The sequence below is a fragment of the Hylobates moloch genome, unplaced genomic scaffold, assembly GCF_009828535.3.
Source record: "Hylobates moloch isolate HMO894 unplaced genomic scaffold, HMol_V3 SCAFFOLD_12, whole genome shotgun sequence".
Lineage (NCBI taxonomy): Eukaryota > Metazoa > Chordata > Mammalia > Primates > Hylobatidae > Hylobates > Hylobates moloch.
Window position 1 is genome coordinate 57,305,596 of NW_026652287.1, and position 6,416 is coordinate 57,312,011.

The 6,416-nt window shown below is 42.6% G+C and overlaps 1 long non-coding RNA gene across 2 annotated transcripts; it reads left to right on the forward strand.

Annotated features, from left to right (window-relative positions):
* Positions 1-739: 739 nt before the first annotated feature.
* On the forward strand, positions 740-6,196 carry LOC116479620 (uncharacterized). 2 transcript variants are annotated; one of them, XR_004251016.2, is made up of 5 exons: positions 740-919; positions 1,497-4,566; positions 5,196-5,363; positions 5,725-5,791; positions 5,928-6,196. It is a non-coding gene; the product is annotated as an uncharacterized LOC116479620 (long non-coding RNA). The 2 variants fall into 2 exon arrangements; XR_009209088.1 differs by lacking the exons at positions 5,196-5,363; positions 5,725-5,791; positions 5,928-6,196 and having other exon boundaries at positions 1,497-4,671.
* The last annotated feature ends 220 nt before the right edge of the window (positions 6,197-6,416 follow it).

Consider the following 6,416-nt stretch of genomic DNA (forward strand, 5'->3'; position numbering starts at 1 on the left):
TACTCACCAATAACAAGAAATGAATTATTGACAAATGCAGTAACTTGGATGAATCTCCAGGTAATTCTGCTAAGTGAGAAAAGCCAATCACTAAAGGTCATAGACTATATAATTCCTTTTGCACATTCATAAAATGACAAAATTATAGAAATGTAGAACAGATTGGTGGTTGCCAGGGATTAGGGACTGGCGGGCAGGTGTCAGGAAAGTGTGGCTATGAAAGGGCAGCAGGAGGGAGCCTTGTGGTGATGGACGTGTTTGGAATCTTGGCTGTGCTAATGTCAGCTTCCTGGTTGTGTATTGTACTATGGCTTTGTAATGTGGTGCCATGGGGGGTAAGCAGGGTAAAGGGTGCACAGGACCTTTCTGTATTTATTTTCTAAAACTTCATGTGAATCTACAATTATCTTGAAATTAAAATTTTAATTTAAAAAAACCTTGCAAATAAAGGGGAAAACCAAATCATGTGTAATGCCTTCCCTATATGCACACTTTCTCAGTGGAACCACAAAACTGATAAGGGAAAGTTTCTTTTTATGAGCATATTCCAGCTGACAAATGAAGAAGGTGCAATGAGACTAGACTATCCCCATGTGTAACCTTCTGTGAGGTGACAGATTATGATGTAATCATTGATGACTGTGAACATCACACAATAAGGCCTTATGAAACTCAGACAGCACCACCTCTAAAGCAGTCTTGCCACAAAATATTACACCTGGACCTGATTGAGCATCTGGACTGGCTTATGGATATAGAGAAAATGTAGGGGACAGATGAGCATGGGAAATGTCTCTGTGGGGCAAAATTCACAAAATTTAGATTGTTGGATACTCTCCAGGACAAAAGGTCTAGATTCTTCAAAAACAACAACATTGAATAAAAAAGCTGCCAGAAGGAAAAAATACAGAGGGAGAAGGTAAATTAAAATAAACATAAGAGTTATACCCATCAATTACAATGAGTGGGTCCGTTTTGGCCCCAGGTTCAAACAAACTGTGTAAAAATTTTAAGAGCAGCCATATGACAATTGGGAAAATGTGAACACCAACTCCATGTTTGATCTTATTAATGAATTATTAATATTTTAGGTGTAAAAATTGTATTGTGGGTATAACTTTTTTAAATCAGGTATTTGTACCTCATTTGTTCATTTGTACATTTGTACATTGTACATTTTGTAAAATTGTACAAAAAGCTTTTGTATAGATACATACTGAAATATTTATAGATCAAATTATAAAAATCTGAATTGGCCATTCATCCGTAATTGTTGAAGCTGGGTGATTAGTACATGGGTGGTTCACTATACTATTCTCTCTACTTTTGCACATATTTGAAATCTGTGGTAAAGTTTTTATTTTAGGAAATATAAACAAAGTAATTTGATATTCCCCATATTGGCCTCTGCAAAAATAATATCTCCTGTAACTTGGGGAGCTTGGAGCTTTCTATGCATGGCATAAAAATGACAATGTACATCCCTCTCCCTGCAGGACACAGAACACATTTATGAGTCTTTTCACCCTCATTTCATTGAAGATTTTATTGGGCGAAGAACCCTCAGTAGGCACGAAATTCATTCTCACAAGCAGAGAGATGTATTATGCTCCATTTATTGCTCATCCTAAATTATAAACATTTCCTGTGAATGTAAAGGAAGATATGATTGAAAAGGATTCTGTGAAGACAGGATATTTCTGTACAGTCCTCATATCTGCTCATCTATTCCAAACTTTCCAGGGATTTTACCAGAGGTTTAAGACATTCTCGTGAGGGTTTGCTGTAGAGGGATTTTTCTTAACTAAGGAGTGCAAGTAGCAAGCAATAGCCCACCCAATTGGAGACAAAAAGAAGGGTGTCAGTGTTCCCAGTGTTAAAAAACAAACAAACAGAAATCACCCTGGACACCTCTGAGAATTATACAAGGGGATGCACACAGCCCCCACCTTATTTGAGTTCAAAAGGAAGGTGAGTTTTGAAAGAAGAACAAGGAGAGTAGATCTCTCTGGATCTTCTGATGCTCACAGCAAAGAGCTCAAGGTATCTGAGTCAACTCTTGAGGCTTGTTTGAACAGAGGAATGAAGAGAGAATATGGCAAGCTTGCCAACAGGTCCCAGAAGTTTTAAGAGAAAAGAACAGATTGCTCTTTGCAAAACAAACCGAGCTGGGTGCATGCAACCCCAGTAGATAGAAAGTGAACAAAACATCAACGTTCTGAAATTTTAGACAGGTGCACCATCCCTTATGGATACCAATCTGTGCTCCCCATAAACTTCTGTTCCCAGGGTCAACTGGCCAGGGACAACTGGCTCACTAGGAGGCCTGTATATCCTCTTCTCCAGGCCCTAATTACAGCTCTATGCAATAGGGACTCTGCCATCTAACAGCCAAGGAGGTGATTCAGTTTCTACACATGATTTTGTCCACTGGGTCCCTTGAGGTCCATGGTAACCTCTTCCTCATTCTCTGTAGGCAGATCACACTTTATAATAAGATCAGAGGCAGAGAACTCTGACCAGATCACACTTTATAATAAGATCAGAGGCAGAGAACTTTGACAACTACCCCCTTGCCCTCTGGCCCTGGAGTCAGGGCTACTCAAACAACACCTGCTGTCCGAAACCTGGAGAAGTGTAGATTTTGGCACTGGTAGAGGAATAACAGCTATTGTTGACTCTTGATCTTGTGGGCCTGGAATTCCCACTATGTTTTCACAACTCGGAGCCTATTCCTGCCACTTCTGTCAGGGAAGATAAATGGACATGAATAATAGACAGACGAGTTTCCCAAAAGCCCAGACAGGCTGCAGGGAACACGTAATGAGCAGACAGTGCGGTTCATGCCGGGGAGCCCAGGTTTATCCAGGCCTCATCCTCACTCCCTTTCTCTACTGATAATTGGACCCAACAGGACCATTCCAAATCATTTTTCTCTCTTCAGTTATTCTTCAGTTCTACTCAAAGGGTCGGTTTGGGGCATAATTAAAGTCAATTACTTTCTGAAAGGCCATCAGGACAAGCGTTAGAGAAAATGATAGCAGCCCCGCGCTTGCTGTAGGAATTATTAGCTTGTCAGCCTCCAGGCTTATGGAGACAAAGGATCAAAAATTGGAGAGATCCAGGTATTCACCTATTTGTTCACTTATTCTTTTATTGTGAGTGCGCATGTGTGTGGGTGTGTGTGACATTTATTACGAACCAGAAAGCAGGAGCCAGCGACACAGTGGTGCAGAGAATAATCATATTCCCTGCCTTCATGGGGGCATACAGCTTGGTGGAGGACACAGATGTGAATTCAATAATTGTTCCAATAAATATTCTCCTACAGATGAAGAAAGATGATATGATGTGATGGACAACAGGGACTTATATGGTGGGGTCTGGGCTGGTCTTTCTGAAGCTAAGACTGGCAGGATGAGCAGGAGTTTGTCAGACAAAGAGGAGTGGAGGTGTTTTCCAAACACATCTCAGCACAAAGTGTTGTCTTCGCTGGGAGCTGAAAAAAGATAATGTGGCCAGAGATCATTAGGTGAGATGCTGGATATGAGATACAACCTCAACAGGTGGAAGAAGATCGTGAGAGATGAAGAGAGGAATATAGTACAGCAGAGAGGACACAGAAGCTGAGATCAGGGTGTCTCAGTTTGAAACCAGTAGCCACCCTGTTCCTCTCCCATGTGGTCCCATCATGGGCCTTTAGGGTCTGGGATAAGAGGTTAATGAATATCTCATACCCTAAGCAGGGGTGGTCCCTGCACTTTAGCAAAAAGTTAAGGAACTAGGGAAAAGAGATGGAAATAATAAAGAAATGGGACACAGACTTTGAAGACAAAACCCTTGGGCTATTCTCTTTTTTAAATTTTTTATTTATATTTTCTTTTATTTTTATCAAGACAGGGTCTCACTATGTTGCCCAGGTTGGTCTCAAACTTCTGGCCTAAAGCAATCCTCCCACCTTGGCCTCCCAACATGCTGGGATTACAATGTGAGCCACCACGTCCGGCCTCCTGGGATATTTCTCAATGAAACATTGGATGCCAAGATTGGTTTTGTGCCACATGCCAATTTCACAAAAGCCAGTCTATGAGCCACCAGCTCTACTCAACAATTACAGCTTCCGGAACTTTGGCTAAATTCCTGTAGATGCACCACTGCTTGTGGCCTGACTCTTTGCCACCCAAGTGCGCTCAGCCTCCCCTGGGGAGTCTGCCAGGCTTGCATGGCACCCACTGCACTTGCTGTGCTGGGACCGAAAAGTTTTTGTGTCCCTAGCTTAACTCCACTGGATTCACAGAGGCTTTGGCCTCCTCAATGGCTGTCCTGGGACAGGGAGGCCAGTTAGCACAATTAACACAACCTGGTCATGCAAGGCATTGATGGTCCGTAACATGAACTTTGACCAGTAGGAGACAGAGAATGGTAAAAAGCCAGCAGATAAATCATCTGACTTTCCTCCCCTATGACGGACTGTTCTGAGCCACAGTGTTTCACATGTCTTCCCTGGAGATGTCCCACATGACTTGAGCAACCAGCTGGAGTTCTGGAGAAACTGTGGCCATTCTAGTAACACATAACCTTGTATTTGTTTTCTCTCCTTCCTGCTTTATTTCCCCATGTCCCTTACTTTGGTTGTTGGGATTGCACCTCCCAATAAAGCATTAGCATGTCTGCTTTGCTTGGGGCTCTGTTTCCTGGGTTAAGACTCTGACTCTCGAATGCTGAGGCAGTGTACTGAGAAGGAGTTCAGGCTGGACTCACACTTGGTGAACAAGAGTGCTGTGGTGCATGAGTGAGTTCTTCCACAGGTGTAAGAAAAGATACTTAGTACCTGCCACCCCTGAACTATCCTTCTATGGCAAATGTGTGCTTAAAGTCAGCAGTCCTCCAAACATACTTGAGATCACAGATGAAGCAAAATCAGACTATCTCCCAACATAGAGAAGCACAATAGGAAAGAAATATTTGGTAGTGAGAAGATTATAGCTATGAGAAAATTAGGCAATTCCTCTGTGAGACCCAGCATGCGGTATGGTAGAAGTTGAAAACAAAAACATGGATAAAATTGCTTAATGGATTATAATAATATGCATGACTGTGTGCCAGGCAGTGTACTAAGACTTTCTTGTTTCATCCCATTTGCTTATTATAACAGTACTATAAGACATGCACTCTTACAAACCCTTATTTTACAGAGGAAGAAACAGGCCCAGAGAAGTTGGGTAACTCACCCAAGGTCACAGAACTAAGAGTGGCAGATTCAGGCTTGGAGCCCAGGAAGTCTTGTTTCGAATTTCATGCTTCTAACCTGAGCACTGTACTGCTTGGTGGAGTTCTCTGCTAGTCCTACCTTTCAGGCAGAGGTGAGCATTGCTGAGATTACATGCCTGTTCCTGGGGGCTAATACCAGGAGGGAGATTAGACTGTCCTGTCTAATCTGTAGTTTGTGTCTTCCATGAGTCTTGGGATCAGAACCCTGAATCAGAGAGAGATGGACACTGGCCTAGGCAGATGTGATGGTCTGAACGTGTTTCCAACAAATCATGTATTAGAAACATAATCCCCAACTCAACAGTGTCAGGAGGTGGGGCTTAATGGGAGGTATCTAGGTCATGGGGGCTCCACACTCATGAATGGATTAATGTCCATTATAAAAGGACCTGGGGCTGTGAGTTCCATCTCCTGCTCTTTCTCAGTCTTTCGCCCTCTTGCCTTCTGCCACAGGTGATGCAGCGAGAAAGCTGCCACCAGATGCAGCCCCTTGATCTTGGACTGCCCAGCCTCTAGAACTGTGAGCCAATTAAATTTTTTCTTTCTAAATTACCTGGTCTCTGGTATCCTGTTATAGCAGCACAAACAGGCTAAGATAGTAAAACAGTAGGGAAACAAGCTCCAGATGTACTTGAAGTCTCTTATTCTTATTTTAGGAGTTGAAGAGCAATTCCTTCCATTTTCCATTAGAAATGCTTCTTCTTCCATATCAAATATTGTGGGATAGCCTGAGACACCTTTCAACACTTCATTACCCTTCTTCAAAATTCAACAGATAGGATTTCCACAGACTTTACTCACAGAGGCTCCAGTAGAAGGGGAAGATGCTTGGGTTTAATTGAAGGTGGCCTCAGACATCTGTGAGGAACAGCCCTTTTAGAGACATATCCCCTACAAAGAAAGCATCAGAATTATTATCCTAATACGTGGACATCCACGGTTCCTTCAGCACCATCGAAATGCAGACACCATGGGGAGATGCAGGGAGAGGGCTCTGCACAGCACGGCCAACTTGCTGGGTTGAAGACAGACAACCTCCATGGAGCAGGAACTTCTATTAGTTAATTCCCCATCCCCACTGTCACTTACTAACATGGGATTCTGATTAAAAATTAGATTCTCTGCAAGAGGCTTAACTTATAATT